Source organism: Psittacula echo (assembly GCF_963264785.1).
Source record: "Psittacula echo genome assembly, chromosome: 9".
Classification (NCBI taxonomy): domain Eukaryota; kingdom Metazoa; phylum Chordata; class Aves; order Psittaciformes; family Psittacidae; genus Psittacula; species Psittacula echo.
This window is the reverse complement of record NC_137745.1, coordinates 16,262,379-16,280,911: the sequence shown is the minus strand read 5'-3', so window position 1 is coordinate 16,280,911 and position 18,533 is coordinate 16,262,379.

The window sequence follows — 18,533 nt, the reverse complement described above, 5'->3', positions numbered from 1 at the left end:
CTTGTGGCTGTTCTGTAAGAACCATGAAAGGAAAAAGCTGAAATTAATGATTTTGACAAATCATAAGCACTTGTGAGTGGCTGAGAGACCACTGTGTGTTGGCAAGGATGTTGACAGAAAATCTGACAGTATCCAAGGATAGTGGCAGTAGAAAGGAGTGAGCTACTGAAACTCTGACAAAACTTTGTGATTTAATAGGTGACTCCATGAACCGAGTATTTTCAGTTTCTGGTTTTATTGGAAAATTCTTGCAAGATAACAGATCTGAAATGTCTTTATACGTAACACTTTTTAACAATTGATATGGCTGTAAATGGCAGTGAAATTAAAGGGTATTTTAGCTTTCTGAGCCCAATAAAATTGATTTTTTTTTTCACTGTAAAATACTGAGGGAGTTCAGTGGACCAAAATAGAATACAGTATTTGCAACTGCAGTGATACTGAAGAGCAGATATGAATAACAATATATGTTTAAGTGAAAATAAACATCAAGATATTGAAAAAATTACTAAATATACAGTTAAAGAACAATTTAAATTTAAATAGAAAATCATGATCAAAATTTCATATTTAACAGCTTGATAGCTTTAGTCCTTTCTACAGGATCAGATTTGTTTCAGGACAACAAGCACAAGAAAAGTCTCTGTAATCAGGTATGTAAATCCCCTTCCTGTGTTAAAAAGCAAATTGTTAGGATTTGTGTCTTGTGGAGGCCAGAAAGATAATAATGATATTTTTCCAAACATAGTCATATGGATTTTCTGCTAGTCTAACATTTGCCAGTATTGGCAGAATATTATTTGCAGAAGCTGCTCAGCCTTTTTGTTTCAATTGTTTCTTTGGATTCTGGTAGGTAAAAATCACTTTGGATGATCAGCGCATAAAAATTCAACTCCATTTAAGTTGGTCTATAGAGTGTGCTCATGAGCAGACTGCAAGAAGTAGGGTTGGAGATAAGAGTACATTCAAGGCTAGTTCTACCAGCAGCAGAGACACCAAGTAGACTAAGTATCTATATACCTTGGATCCAATTTACATCTGCTTAGGGCAGTGGCAAATCAAGTATCTTACTTCTAGCTTTAAACAGAGAAAATACACTTTAAAAAAATGTTTAGCAAATGCAGGAGATTATGTGGCTGAGATGTACTAGTTACCAGCTTTGAGCACTTTTAGTAGTTAGGTTACATACATTGCTATAAAGGGTTTCAGTGGAAGTGCTGACATCCTTAACTGTAGAAACAAAGTGCGCTGCTTATTGTAGTACAATTAAAGATTCTACTTCTACCAGTCTTTAGCATGAAACATAGAGTTGTGGCTGCAATAGCAACGATTTTCTCCTTCCAATAAACTACACATACATTAAAAAGTGAAATCCTTTTGTTTTTCTGTAATTAAGAATCAACTTTTGTAAGAATTCAGGTAAACACTGTTTCAGATTCCTGTCATTCATCAGAATGGTCCCAAATGCTGATCAAAATAAAGCCTGATGCATTCAACTTCAGTGAAATATTCACTGGCAAGTTTACAGTCAAGGCACTAATTTTTAATTGTATCTTCCCCCCCCAGAGTTGTGTCCTGTGAGTTGAAGAAATGTTCTCAATAATATACCCCAATGATAATATCTATATTATGTTCTCTTCGGGAACATACTTTTTAAAAATTATTTTTAATTGCAGATAAGGTTATCCAGTCCATGTCTGTACATAACTAAGACAAGACTACTGGATCCAAATGTGCCTAGGGAATTCAGAAGGGTGGCTTTATCATCTAAACTTTCCATCTTCTGAAAAAGATTATAAATGATATAAAGAAATATGTGCTAGGAACTTAAGCATATAATAAAGTCAGAATCAATTATTTTTGTCTAGAGATGTAACCGCTCATGTAGTAACCAGTGTTTTGATTTATAAATGTTTGATGAAACACTTAGACTGGGTTGGTTGCTAGCAAACTATAGATAAATGAGTTCCTGTGCTTGCCTTAGGCTTGCTGAATGTTGTCGTCCATACCAGCTGCTGTACCTTTTAAGAGGTTGGATGAGGCTGTGAGAAGAGTTGCCATTGTGAATTTTGTTTATGCACCTTGCTGTTTGCAGTAAAACAAAATTTTAGAGAAGTCAGTATCATGATTTATGGTGCTATACTTATATATGTGTGTGTGTATGTGTGTGTATGTATTTCTATTTGAAAGGCTTAATTCTTGCATTGTCTCAGGTTGCACAATGATGGAGTTAAAAATCTGTACTTTTGTTTTCCTACTGTACGGGCCATGACCCAAGCAATGGCCATAGAAATCGTCTTTCCTCTTGGTTTCTGTCTGTGAGTTAAAATGGATTCCATGATGTGATACTGTCAGCTAGTTTTACGCTTTCATGTATTTGCTCAAAAAAGAAGCGCACTTTTGATGTTGTTCTACTTACATCTCATCAAAGGTTTTGTAGCAGCTGCATTTCATGGCTCTCTGCAAAACCACCTGGAAAACATCCATCGTCTGAAAGTGATATTCTTAAGAGTGTCTTGCAGACTCAGATTTGCAGGTTGCTGAATGCTGCTAAATTGAAAACAACCTTATTTGAAAGGAGATGGATGCCGTCAATCCTTTAAGAATATCAAAAGCTACAGTACAAACAGCTCAAAAATGTAATGGGTGTCTAGAGATTCAGCTGTAAAGCTGCACTGCTAGTGTAATCTGTTGAATTTTAGTTCTATAAAGTAAGATTTTGCATATCTCTCTTGAAATGATTTTATATTGAATGGCTAGTTTAAAAGTTTACTGAAAATGTGATTACCTGTGTTTACTTAGAGACAAAGCCTATACTTAATGGAATTGTAGTTAAATACTCCTGTAACCTTTGTGTTTTCCCCTAGCAAGTTGTCAAAGAGAAAACCATATGTGTTAAGATTTAGATCTGCCTTTCCAAATGTATATACATTTAAAGAATCATTGAAAAAGAATCATTGCTGCAATTCAGCAGTGGCTGGAAGAGTATTTGAATTTTTTTTTTTTAAGAGAAAAGCAATAAATTATGCATGTTCTTGATGAAGTTACTCATTTAGTCCCACAAGGATTTGTCCATAGATCTGTGCTGTTCTATATAAATCTATACATGCATAAATTATTAATAAAAAAGGTAAATAGTATATATTCAACAACAAAGTTTGTTTTCTCAACTATTTTAAACAGTGAAAACTTAATTTGACTGCAGAGAGTCTGAGAATGATTTTTTAGTACTAGATGATGCAGTAATATCATAAGTACAATAAAATAATAATTTTTTTTAAGTGACAGGTAATATGAAGAGGAAAATCACATATAATTCTACACAGTGATCTCTAAGTTGGCTATTGTTATTTTGTTATATTGTTCAGGGAAAAAAATAAAAAAGGTATTGGAAGTATTTTGAATGGTTCCCCAAAAACGTCAGCTGAAGCCTTGCACTGGATTTATCCAGGCTTCTTTAGGAAACATGTTGATGAAATGTAGATTCTTTTTTAACAAATCCATTTTGGAAAACGACAGCTTTATTAAAAGTGTTCTCATGTCCAGCTTGTTTCTTTAAAGGGAAATCAGTCAAAGAAAATTGAGATACTTAGACAGAAAATAATGAGTAAAACGAGCAGCTCTATTGTCTTTTTTGTTTATTTTGTTTTATATTAAGCTGGTATTCATTTCCATCAGTCATTTCTAGTGGCACTTAATGCTGTGATTCATACCACTAATTTAATCAAAGAATTACATAGATAGCATGTAATAATTAACTACTACATCATCTAGTATTGTTTTCACAACCTGCTACATGAAAGGACAGATATCTCCATGCTGATCTGGTATCTTACTGTTCAGGTGATATAAAGGAACCAGATGCTGGCTGTAATTAATCAGAGGAGGATTGTTCTGTTCATGGAAAGCTCTCAGCTGGAATAAAGCACATGGAACTGGCTTCTACTCCAAACACTTCTGCCTCTCTGATATCAGAAAAGGGACAAAATTTTGATCCATTAATCCAGTTGATGTGTAATATCTTATAAAAAACATGTGTTGCTAGGATGTTAGGCTGGTATTGATGTGCCCAGAGCATTGTGGAGCTGTAATTATTTCATTGTTTTTCATCTGCTGCACGGGTCAGATGAAGAATGTAGGAGATAACATGATGCGAGAAGAATTTGGACTCTACTATTTTTCTGAATAATAGTTGTCCAATTGAAATAAACCTAATAAGTATTAGGGAGATGTGAAATTAGGACTTTATTTCTCCTGCAGCATCTACAAAGAATTGTGAGGATGTCATGAGTCACAAGACATACAATGAAGGAGTACTTTAATTGTCTCTTTAAAAAAGGAAATTTATTGTTTTGCTTTTTATACAGACCAGCTAGTAACTTGCCCTACTCTCTGAGTCACCCAAGTAAGTAGCATGCATATGTTTTCTGTTAAACTGTTTCCCTGTTGCTGCATTACACTGCATTTTAAGGGAAGGAAGATAAAATCAGATATAGAATAAAAAATTGAATCTTTATTCAAATATATAAAGCTAAAAAATTTTGTGGAGATTCTTATGATTGTTTAAAAAATAAGAAGTTTAATTCTTCTGTGGTTTTATATCATCTTCTTATTCTTTCCAAATCACAGAATAAAAGAAATCTCAAATAAATTGCTATTGGGGAGATTAAAATGTATGGTTTATTTCAAGCATTTATTGTGAAATATTTTAAATGAGAACTTCTCACAATTGGTAGCCAAGAGGCCACACTCAAATTGTTGGAAACTGCAGCATAAGTAAGACATATGGACAATGTTTTTAGCTGCTTGAGCTGCGGTAGTAATTTAATTCCTGTGCTGCTTTGTTTTTTCCACTGGGTGTCTCCACACTACATAGGAAGGACACATGATGTTTTCAAAGCAAATACATGAAAGCAGAATGAATACTAAAAAGCATGTTTGAAAAACAGTTCAACATTAAATTACAGATAATAGGCATATATAAACGAATCCTATCTTCCAGATCTGAAGCCTTGAGTGGCACTTTTCTTCCATTCACCAAAGAATTTTGAAATGCTGATAAATATTCTATGTTGGTCTAACTTTGAGGAATTCCTGTCCCGGTGTAGTATCAAAGTGGAAATGGGCGTCCAGTGGAAACTGAAATTCCCAAATCCTGCTGTCCTCCTTTTTTTTAAAAAAAAAATAAATCTTTTAATGTACGTTACTTACAGAACTCCCATCCAGACCCTTCTTTCGAATTAGACATTTGCTAGCACTCTCTAAATTTGTTTCACCTTTGGATACAGACAGTCGTTCCTATTTCACACTGCAATGACAATGACTGATAGCCTTGAAATTAACTACCTATCAGTAATCCCTGGAGCCCATTTCTCCTAGGTGTAGGTTCCTGGCTGCACTCTTAATGGCCATATCCGCATTGCTTTTTAGTATTCTCCTGAGCACCATGACAGAGAGACTCTTCCGTGCTTTTTATTTTTCTTCTCAGCATCCATCTCATCAGGGCTTACAGCATCTTTATGCTGGCTACAGAGATGTACCGAGTTATCCATCCACTTCTGTTTTTTGTTTTGGATTACGAAAAGTTGGCATTGCTGCTTTCAGGAGATGTGATGAAGCCAAAGTGTGTTTGCGTGGTAGAGAGGTTACATGTTATAATCCCATTTCTCTTTGGGGTGATCAATAATTCTGACAATCAGAAGAGATATAATTTCATCACAGTTGCCAAACATTGTGCAATTCTACAGACCTTTGATGTAGGTTTGATTCCAGCATCAGCTGTACCTCCGGATTGCATACCTCCGGATTACTGTTAATGCAGTGCATTTCACAGTTAGTGAAAGCAGCTAGACATGTAGGGGACAGCTGGGTAGCACTGTTGGTTTTATGTTTGAGGGAATTCTGTCTTAGGGCTGGTAAACTAGCAAACCCTTGAATGGATATTGATCATTTTGAACTTCTAATGCTGAGCAAAGGAATCTTTCAGTTCAGCAGGAATCATTACCTTCTTCATTCATATTTTTTCGTCTGGAATTTCATGTAAAAAATTAATCTGCAACGAAATGGATGCTATTTCTCAATTCTGATATGAACCCACATAGGAAGAACACCAGATTGCTGATGTAGACATTTTCCTCATCCCTCATAGACTGGTTTTCATCCGTTCCTTTTCTAATGAGATGACAATCTACTGCATATTAACTTCACTTCAGGGTCTGCTATCTTTTTACTTTGCTATTGCAATTAAAAACCTAGTATATAGAGGTGTTGCTACAGTTCAGTGGAAGTTGCAACAGAATTAGTGTTGAGAAGTGTAGAGGTCTCTCTTTTACAAATGTGCATCATGTGCTTTCAATTATATATTTTTTGAAAGGATAGTAAAATAGAGCTTATAAATGACTGGCTCAGCTAAAAGTCATTTCCCTATTGATTTGGTTACCTTCTTGCTGCTTTTGCCATGCAGGCCAGCAAGCAGTTTTGTTTCCTTTTGTAAACTTTTATTGATTAGGAGAGAGAGAAAACATGGAAGAATATATGTGTGTTTATATCAAAACATTTCTCCATGTGTTTCAGCAGTGTTCATACCAAAACAATCACTCTTGTGTTACATGAATAGCCCTGTAAGAAAAAGCAGTTTTCAACTAAGCATGATTATTCATTTTCCCCAGGAGAACACGGAATACATTCATTAAAAATATGCAGATAGATGCAACTGGTGGTACTATTGTGTACCATTGGGAAGCCTTTAATGATTGGTTCTTGAGACTTTGTTTTCTCTATGTGCTATGAATTGATGCATGTGAGAATAATTACTAGTTTGAGTGCAATCTGTACCAGTGCCCTTTTTAACAGAAAGTTCAGGCTGCAATGTCTGATTGCTAGATAGATGGATTTATAGTGAGTTGTGGTCTACAGGGCTTAACATTTAGTGGTTGCACCATGCCTGCCTCTACAGAGCTCTGCAGCTGTGTGCTCCCAACTTTTTTTTTACAAATGATGGACACTGTCATTTGTGGTCTCTCTGAGTGAATCAATAAGGAAAAAATCTTGCCATTAGTACCCTCATTTGCTTATGTTCTCTGGCTCTCGTATTCAATGACGCTGGAATAAATGGAAGTGTATTTTTTTGCAAATGCTTTCCTGCCCATATTGAGTTGGGTATCCCATGAGCCACGTTAAATGCAAAACCAGTCAATTGTAACCTCCCTTCTTATATTAGTTAACATGGTTTTAACATGGTGGTATTTACTGAACTTAGTGTATATTTTTGTTATCTTGCCAATAGTGTGCTATGGCATTTCATATGCGTGGTATTTTCTATACATGTGGAAATACACCTGAAGAACATTTTTTATTCCCATTTTACATATAGGATAGCTGAAGCATAAAAGCGGAAAGGTTCACTCAGAGTCCACAAAAAGGGTGTTGTATAGCTAGCAATAATCTGAAGTCTGGACACTTATGCTCTTACTTCAGTATTCATAACTGAATCAATAATCTCCTATTTGAGATATAAGGAAATCAAGATTTTGTTTAAATCTGCTAATAGAGGACCCTGTGCTAAATACCAGTGAGTGTAAGTTACTGAATCCACAATATAAAGATTGGGTTCTCTCGTTGTTTGGAATAAACTGCTTTCTAAATTTTTTTTTTTTTTTAAATGTCATGAACTTACAATGAGAAAGACACGTTATTTTTCCTCAGTGCTGATTTTGCTTCTGACATAGTGCAGCATCTCAAATTCCCATTCTCTCTGCTGAGAAGCTTAGAGCACAGGGGAGAAAGAGACTGTGAGAAAATTTTTGATTGACTGGTTATTCATCATAGTATGACTACAAGTGTTTGTGTCATGTTTTCCATGTATTATTAAATAGTAAATACTTTTTTTTTTAATTGCATGGAATGTATTTTCCTGATAGTCAGCAAATGAAACTGTGTCAATAAAACTAATTCAGCTACAGAAAACAATACCTGGACTTAGACAAATAAATGCTCTTTTTCCTTTATTTTCTTTATGTCCCTGTTACCTTATTCTGAGTACTATTTAGAGAACTAGAAAGGATGAATAAAAATTTCATTTCACTGTATCCATGTTTAAGTGGTATATTTAGGGAAATGATCAAAAGAATGAAATAAGTATGCTGTAAGAATCTATGATATTTGCATTGGAAGGCAGCCTCTCGGGAGCTGCTGTTACTGAAGCATATTGTTTTTAAAGGAATGCATACTGCTTTCCTCTACAAGGTACCTTAGCTCATTAACATTTTTTCTATAACTGCATCATGGTAATCGTAAATCGTTCTGTCAATATGCTCCTTGCATGGGTTATTAAGATTTGAGACATTTATCCCTAGGAGTGCACTTGTATAAAGGAATACTGTCCATTTCCATTCAGGAAAGAACACAATCAAAAGTAAATGTGAGCACACACAGACTTGTCTGCCTTTTGGTGTTTGCTGTCTTCCCAAGGCAAATAGATGATCTGGGGTTTAATTCCATGGTCTTGGTGCTATTAAGCTTCTCAAATTAGTCCACTTCTTGTATTTTCTGCTTTTAACTACCATAAGTACATGACCAAAACCAAATTTATATATTATGTACAAAAAAAAGTCACCAGCATGTAGGTGTTAGAAAATAATTTTAGTTTTAATAAATACACCAAATAATTTTTAATATAAGCCAGGTCATGATTTGATGCAAAGAAATTATAAAATAAGAGGCAAGGAAAGATCCTTCACTTGTGAAATTAGTACAAGATTAATGAGTATGCCTGGTAAAGTGTAGTTCTAGAATTTCAAAGGACTGGTGGTCCACAGGAATGTGTTGGTATTATGATGTGCACCACAACATGAAACATGGCTGTGCAACATGTGTTAAAAAGATGCTTCAAAGATATTTGATTTAATTAAATTAATAATAAACATTCACACAGCTTCCTGATTGTAGCTAATTAACTGACACAGAGCCCAAGCACATTATTACTAAAGCCAAGGAGACTTGTGCCGTATATACGCATATGCATAGGAAGTATGTAACAGAATCTCTGTTGCAAATAGCTTTGCTTCAGTTAAAAAAATTACCTTACCAGAAAGGCTTTGCAGTTAAATATATATGAATATATAAATAGATATTAATAAAAAAACTGTACATAAAATAATTCTTGCTTGTATTTCACAGTGTCGTGGTTTAAACCCTGTCGTCAAGTTAGCCATGTAGTCCACTTCCCCCCCGCCTCGCCCTTTCTTTCCCCCCACCCCGCTCCTGGAGGGACAGGGAGGAGAATGAAAGAATGTAACTCCCACGGGTTGAGATAAGAACAGTCCAGTAACTAAGGTATAACACAAACCACTACTGCTACCACCAATAATAACAATGATAAGGGAAATAACAAGGGAAGACAATACAATACCACCTGTTGAAAACCAGCCCGAGTGAGCAGTGAGCCAGCCTTTCCGGGTAACTCCCAGTTACATCCTGGGCATGATGTGCTGTGGTATAGAATACCTCTTTGGCTAGTTTGAGTCAAGTGTCCTGTCTCTGCTTCCTCCTGGCTTCCCCTCCTCCCTGGCAGAGCATAAGACTCACAGAGTCCTTGGTCAGACTAAACATTTGAGCAGTAACTAAAAACATTGGTGTTATCAGTGCTGTTCCCAGGCCGAAAGTCAAAAACACAGCACTGAGAAGGAGAAAAAATGAGTGCTACTGCTGAACCCAGGACACACAGTTAATGTGAAATACTTGTGTTACCTTTTAAACAGCTGCTTCCTTGAGTCTTTTTAGTATATTCCAAATTTTTATATATTCCCATAAGGATGAGGTTCTTGACGTTACGGATGTCTGTGGTGCTAAATTTTAAATCTTCAATTTCTGAAAGCTCTGTGAAGTCAGCTGCCAGATTTTATTCATTGTTTCCATCTAATCTTCCTTTAATATTTCAGCTTTCTCAGCTTGTATTTCAAACTTCTGAGAAAGGTTGCTTTGATGATCTTCAACAATAGTAAAGATCTTCAACAGCTGCTGCTGGTAAGTCAGCATTTTATAGATGATTGTCATTGTACAATAGGGCTGAAAAAATGCTGTATTGAATAATGTCATATATATTTAACAAATATACAACTTTTGTGAGCAACATAAACTTTAAAATGTTTCCTAAAATAAAGAGCTTTCTAAATGTCTTTTCATCTGTTATACCTACAAAAGATAACATCATATTTCCTGAGGCTTCTTTTAGAAATTTCTACAGTTGACAGCCACAACATGTTTTTGAGTCCTTCTTTGCTGGGTACGAGAACTGCTCTGTGTTGACGTGAAAATGCTTTCATTTGCAGCTTCTATCATGGGAAAGGATTTTATTTTATGAGAATATTGTGTGTGGTGCTTTTGCAGTGAGCTGTGAAAGTAACTCTAAAATTACTCCAACAGAGCGTTCCCCAGCCGTAGGATCAGAACTGACACCACCTTGGCCCTAGTCCTCAGCTGCACTGCAGGCTCTTTGCACCATGCCAGCAGTGCAAGGTGACTCTAAAGCCAGTTTAATTGGCCATGGAGGGATGTGCTCAACGTTAAGGCTACTCCCCAGAGACTCTGCAGTGTGTGGTTGGGTCTTCCTTATGGAACTGCCAAGCTGGCTAGTGCAGAAGCCTTTGGGAACATTGGCAGCCAGTGTAAATCCGATTAGACCCTGGACAGTTATAATTTATGTGAAAAGACTAGACCAATGAATGTGCAGCCAGCCCACTCCTCAGCCAGTGTTTGTGAAGAAATATTTACAGTGTAATTATGTGGTATCAGAATTGGTTCACATGTTTATTGTATATGAATTCTGTACTATGTTAAACACATGATTGTTTCACTTAACATTCTAGGAAAAATAATCAATGTATTTCTGGTTTTGCTTGTTTGTTTGTTTTCCTGCATAATTATCATTGTGATAGAAATGTCCCAGTCTGTGAATTTAACTTTGGGGCTATTCATGCATATGGTTATGTACAACCCAATGTAGAAAGCTCCCTATTCCACTGGAAAGGATTAATAACAGATAAAGAACAAGCAATGTGCAGTTATTTGCATGAAATTGTTAGGGGAGTTGAGGGAAGCATTTTAATTTTATAATTTTTCATAAATTATTCATTTTTACAATAACATCACAAATTTGAGCACAGTTAAAAAGTGTCAGGCTTTACAGTATATCACAGATTTTGCAATCACAATGGAAAATGTGTCCTTTATGTTTTCTTCATCCGTTTCATCACAGAGAGAGTAAAGAGGAAAGATATTCAAGTTTTTCTCTTTCTCCTCCTCCTCCCTAGAAAATTATGGCACTGAGTCAGGTGGGCAATTCAGAATAAAAAGAATAGCTTTTGTTTACATTCTTCTATCTGTTTTTTTTGACCTCTTTTTATATTTCAGAATTATTTTTGCTGGTAGTTCTGAGTGTATATTTTACAGACTGCTCACACTGCATTTGTTGATGATTCAATATCGTTTGTTCTTCTCTGAAAATGTAGTAATGATTTCATCCACCCCCTCTTTTCCTCCCTTCCGCCATCTCTCAGATCCTGGCAATAACTGACTTGTTCCTCTACTAAACTTTGAAAAATATTCATTACCACAAAGGAACTATATTCCAGAATCCCTTTTTGAGTCTTGACATTAGAAGTGTACAAAAATAATAGGGCTACACACACATGGAAAAGACTATGTACATACTTTATGTCTCCTAGAATCTCAGTAGATGGAGTATCAGAACTGAAGGGATTGTTAGTTTCGCCACTACTGTGTCAAAATGGTGACAATGGAATTGTTGGAGTTGTGATAGGATACAGAGCTTGCTGCTATTTCCGCTGCTTTTACTTTGGCCTGAGTTGGACACTGGTGCACCAGAATGTCATGTAATAATCAAATTGGTGGTATTGATCTACACTGTGGGAAACAGATCAAATCTTTTGGATTACCAAACCTTCTTCTGTATAGGCAAATTATGTTTGTTTTAGCAGAAAGAGAAAGGAATGAATAGGTGCAGAGGCAGACTTACCCTGGGACAGGTACAGCCAGACAATGATTGAGGTGTGTTGGTAGATCAGTGTTAAAGCCTCTATGGCTATTTCCTTATGTTTGACCTATCGTCTCAAACATAACTTAAAATTTACATTGCTATCTCAAAAGTACTTCTAATTTATTTTTAAGTACTTAAATTATGTTTATGTTAAAAAATTATTGAGAAAAATAAAATTGTTCTGTATTGCATATTTATAAAAATAAAGCTATAACATAGCCGCAATGTTTTATAATCATTAAGTGGTCAGCATTTTACATTCCTTTTCAATAAAGATAGAAAATACTCTTCCAACAAGAGATGCAAAGGCAGATATGAGGTGGACATGCAGGTCATGTTTAAAGAAGCAAGTTTATAAAGTGTGGGCTCAGAAGAGCCTATTTTATTTGCATGATGTGCTATCTAAAGTTTCAGAGCAAAGTGATATAGGTCATTGCTTTGTCTTTTTATGAAGCAGCCTATCAAAAACTCTTTCAGAACTCTGTGTTTCAACTCTGTATTTCTGACTATATTTTGAAATTTTGCAATTGGAATGATACAATGTGAAAGATTATTTCTGTACTTAAATTCATGGCACTACATCCCTTTGATATTTCTGCTGTTGCTGTAGCTTTTTTAAAGTAGTCCTCCTGTATGTTTTGTCATACAAAGCATAACATAATACTGGAAATTTTGATAATGTGTTAAACCACGTATTTTGTTGATTCCGGCATATTGAATACATGGCACATTTTGACATTTTATTTTGTTTTCAACTTCTGCCAAAAATAGTTATATAGAGGTTTCTATCCTGTATTTGCCATGCGCCTTCCTTGATAGTCCAATTTAGAAAAAGTATTTTATCTCCTGAACATAAAATAAATGATGGTAGCAATGGTGCTTAGCATTATGAGAGGGTAAAAATCAGTCTCCAGTTAAAGTGTACCATTTAAACAGCTTGGCTAATGTTTTTCCTCTAATCTCAAATGCTAATTGTGACTTGAAATTAAAGCAAATAGACCAGCAAAACAATGTAACGTCACCTGAAAAATATGGCCCTGCAACATTTCACAGTGGGAGACGCAGGTATGCATGGCATGTGAAATTAAAGGTATGTCACATACTGGCGTATCAGCTGTGTCATTTCACCCACGCTGTAGCATTGCAGGCTTTAGGTGACTTGCTACAGTTGAAAAGCCAGCATATGACAAGCTCTTCATTTAACTGAGTGTGCCAGATGCTAGGAAATTTTGCAGTCTCCACTCATGTTTTGTATGATCAGTTTCCATGCCATTGTGCTATCTCAAATGTGGCTTTTGAAACACCATTTAGGCAGAACAATGATTATCTATACTTTAAGTATGCATCTGGAATAAAAATGAAAATAACTCTCTCTCCCCTCATCCTACCCCTACATCTGTAAATCATTTAAATCTAGCCATTTATTTCAGGACCCTACATTTGCCAGATATCCCACATGATGTCCCAAGTGCCAGATTTTGTATTTGGATCTCTGATTTAGATGAATAATGTGTAAAAGTTCATGAGGTGTGAAACTGCATATAGATAGCTCCTCACTGGTTTATGCACATGAGGACATTAAGGTTTCTTCCAAGGTCAGTTCAATTTACGCTCACCAAATAATATTGGAAATGGCACTTGCCTTCAGACATAGCAAATGACTGAGCATTTTGTTAATATTAATTTATTATCCCAGCATGCTCACTTTTGAAAGCCCCATATTAAAATACAAAGGATGTGACGACTCACACTTTCTCAAAGATGTCATGATATATTGTTATTATGATTTGAAAATAAGGACTGCTAGCTACTGTGGCAGTCTTAATCTTCCATATGCTTAAGTGCTATGAACTAGATTTGATATTAAATTTGGTTCTAAGACTTGTTTAGAAAATAACCACAGTAGCTGAAGACATACCTGTGCCTCCTTTTTTATAGTTGTTTCAAACGTACTCATCTGTTCTTTATTTGGACTCATCCATCCTATTACTCTAAAGCATATTTATAACAATGTATTTTATTTTCCTGTTCAAAATAATTAGTTGACCCTGTGAATTGGCAAGTGATTTTTTTCCCTAAAAACTATATTGCAATTATAGCACTGTCAGTTTTTGTTAACTGTGAATAGTTGATAACTGCAGGCTACTGCAAATGCCACAACAAAGATTTGTTTTTAAAGCATGCAGTTATATGCTAAAGAACTTACTGAATGGATTCAGTTACATTGGTTTGGATAAAAATGTTGGCTAACACAAAGTGGAAGTTGACCAAAAGATGCAAAGAAAATGAAGTGGTCAGTGAATAACATGAGATAAATGAAACTATTGGAGTAGTCCAAGAAGAAGAACCCATACCTTTTATTTAATTGTAATTTATTATACTTAATATTTCACTGGTTCAAATATATTCCAGAAGCAGAAGCTTATTGAGATCTGAGAAATGTTGAGCCATTCAATGCAAAAGGCTCTCATTCAATGCTTCTGCTCATGTAATTCTTTGTGTCATAACAGCTTCCACATTTAAATTTTCAATCCCTTGCTAGTGACTCACCAAAAAGGGGAAGGATTAATATGGATAATAAAGATTTATGTCTACCTTGTCCAGGAATGTCCTTTTGTGGAAAAGGATAAGACATGTCTTTCTTTCCAGCAAAACTGTGTAGGGAAGGTTTTCTCTGTAACCAATCAGGTATGTGTGTCACTGAATACTACCAGAATTCTAAAATTATACTTTCAGTCTTTAGTCAGCATTCTTCTTTGTGACTGCTAATATGTGGTGAAGGTAAATGTTGGTCTTTCCAATTTTTTTTCATGATCTCTGAGAAGCTGCTGATGAGAACAAATGCTTCTGAAATTTTGTTTATGAATTTCTGACTATATCATATTATGGAGAATAGGACTTGAGGATTAAATCAGTAGCTAGTATAGCATAAGAAATGACATTCTTCATGTCTTGTTGTCTAGAAGAGAAGCTGCTTCAAACTGTGCTATTGAAATTTCTACAAGCCTTTACTTTCAAACCTATGCTAAAATGAGTAACCATAGTTAGATACAATTCTGCAAAAGTATTTACTTTGAAGTCTAAATGCTACCCATGATGTGACAGTGAGTACTGTTCAGTGTTCTGACTTAAGGGTAAGACAAAAAATACTAACTGGGGTGGATAGACAAATATTCTTGCTTTCTAGTGCAATTTAGATAGCCAGGGAATACTAAGTTGCATAAGTGTCTAACAGTCATAATGCAAAACTGGTTTGAAAGAACTTCACTCCAGGTTTGGCAATACTTTTGAGTAAGGTACATGTCAGACACACTTTAAGAGAAAGAGGAAGTTCTTCATATACCAATCACCCTGTTTTTTAGATTTACCTATATATATAATATCTCCTTTCATTGCAATTATTTGCTTTAGAACATTTGATCATGGATTGCTCTGTCTTTAGGTATGCTCTACCGATGGAATACTGATACTTAGCTTTCCTTAGGCACTATAAGACTAAATTTATAAATGTCTGGGGCTCTGTTAAGTTCTTCATGTTGCAGACGATATTTTACTGAGGTAGCTAAATGCAAAGGAAACACAGGGCTAGTGAGCCACAGCAAAATAAATACAGGTTTGCAGAACTATGTGTGGCAAGAGCAAAAAACCTCTAGATGTGTACAGCCCGAGCCAGATGATGATAGAATATCATGTTACTAAGCTACATATTACGTATTCTTCAAAGAATTTTACAGGCAGGCATTCATCCTTATACTATCCCTGTTTTGATTACTTAATAGTAAAAGTGTGTTATGAGAATTCCATGATTTCTGAATCATTAGTGCTTGAAAATGCAGGTAAGATGTAAGAAAATTAGGGATAGTTACATTACTATTGCTTATAACAGAAAGGCAAACAGCTTTATATTCACTTCAGTGTTTAGTACTTTTACACACTTGTTTGCTCTCTCCTTACTCTCCATATGGTATGGATGGTTTAAGCTGAAGTACTGAAGAACTTTTCACTGGAACAACAGGAGATTCAGCATTTTTGTCCAACTGAATTTTTTAGTCCAGCCTAAGTAAAGAATAAGATCTTAAAAAGTGCTTTACATTGATGATGGCACTGCCTCAAGGGAAGTGCACCTTCTTATTGCCTACAGCCATTCTTTGTCACCTTCTACCAGCACCTTTTAGAAGAAGATCCTAATCTGTTGATGATTCTTGAGAAAGGTACTTACATCATTATCATGAAATATGTTGATTGAATTTAAAGCCACAGCCTATTGAAAGTTTAGTCTAGATTATTTTGGTCATAAAGCTACAATATATTTTGCATAATTTTAAAACCTTGACATACAGAAGTCTATTAGTTTTATTAGTTTTTCAGTCTGATGTTAATGCCTTTTTTATAGATTATGGTGATGACGTAACACACATATACAAATATTTCTCAATTTTTGAAAAAGCAAATTACTGAATCATATCTTACCTTATATTCCCAAGACACTGATTAATTTAAAATAAATTATAATAAATGTTTTGGAATACTTTTATGCATGGAGAATTCCATGGAAATTTCAAATATTAAGAAATCAAGACAGCTAATTCCTTCCATGTATACATAGTAATTGGAAAACATTTGTAGTCTTGTAGCTATTGACATATTTACAGTTGTTATAATATAAACTACTGTAGTTGAATTAAAAATAGCAGGGGAGGCTCAGCATTGGTTTGCACACCATTGCTGTTGTCTAAGTGTTTTCCTATAAACCTCTTCACTATGATGTTGATCAGAGGTCAGGTTAAAGTATGACTTATCTTCAGCTTTTGACCGTCTTGGTGGTTTTAGTCAGGGTGCCACACCACTGACCATGAGCAGATGTATTCTTTCTGTTTTGTTTTTTTTTTTTTCCCCATGGAAATACATTTGTATTTGTTACAAACAAAGATACTGTATTTCTAGTCAGGTGATTAAAAATGTAAATATGTTGTTCCTTAAATTTTAATATCGTTTTGTGGGCTTACTGAAGGGGAGAAGAATCGGCTAGAGCTTTAAGAAATATTTGCGGATGTAAGTTGAAATGTAGCTAACTGCACAAAGAAAGACTCTGCTTCCAGCTTACAAGAGGCATTTTTAATGCCAACATTAATTAAAGTTTGTGAATCACACTATAAGATTAATGACCATGAGGTTCCAATAAGAAGGAAAATTTTTATAATACTAGAATGATTTAAAATCTTTGTTCAGTATTTGATTAATGAGTAAAATATATGTTGCAAAATAAGTATCAATGTTGTCCCTTGAAAATTGCAGAAAGAAATGTCTTCAAATTCTGGCAGAAGTAAACCACATTTATTTGGAAGACAAAATATGTAAATGCTGACTTGTTTGAGTAATGATACCTGAAGTCATGTAATAAGGTTGCTGTTGCTGATGGTTTAATCATTATGTGGTGCTAAACATAGGGCTTGTAAAAATATCAGAATTTTTGCAAAAAAAAAAAAAAAAATGATTGCTTCACTTGCTTGGCAATCTGAATAGAATTTCAGATACATATTTCCTGTTACAGTTGTATAGGATGTAAACTTTTTCTGTTTTACCTGTTTAACTCCATCATATTATACAAGCATGAGCTTTGCATGTTTAATGAGGAACAGCTCAAAAGATTAGGAACAAAACAGTTTTGTAAAACTAACATGCACTTCAGATATGTGAGTGCAGAAACCGTTGCTTAGCCGCAAATGGTTTCTATCAGATTCAGCTTTTAGGATGTTCCTGAAGGAAGCTGGATTAACCTAATGAAAACGTGCATGAACCATCTCATTGTAATTTTAGAAATTTCAATGCTGAATAATACACTACGCTTTATTATCAAGCTTCATGACTGAGCCTTTTTATTTAATAGGATATGTTTTCCACATATAGTTTTGTTTGCATTCACTTTCCTGTATGTCAGCTGTTTTTTTAGTCTAGAATATGAAAAAAGAAGATAAAATGTAAGTAGAATTCTGAGCATGATTATATCATCCAAAATATTAGACAATTGCATGTTCCCTATATTTTCTAGTGCCCTTTGTAGTGAACATGTCTAAGGGGATGTTCATTATATATTGCCATGAATTCCAAGTAATTACAATTAATTCCATTTTAACCCAGGCTTGAAAATATATATAATCCTTCATCTGGTTTTTATGGTACGATGCGGCATTGCATGTCACTTCTAAAGCAAATTTGACATTCAAGAACAATGAATCATAAAGGAGTAAGTACATATATAATATGCTTTATATGCTGCATTAGTCTTGGATGAAACTATCTGGATGGAAAATCTTTTGAAATACAAAATATTTGCAGTAATATCAAAGAATTTGCAAAGCTTTTTCTAAAACAGGGTTTTTTCTTCTTTCCCACATTGCAAACACAGCGCAAATGTAACATATAGTGGAAGAACTGATGATGAAGGGGGTTTTCTGTTTCACTCAAGTTACTGACAGCT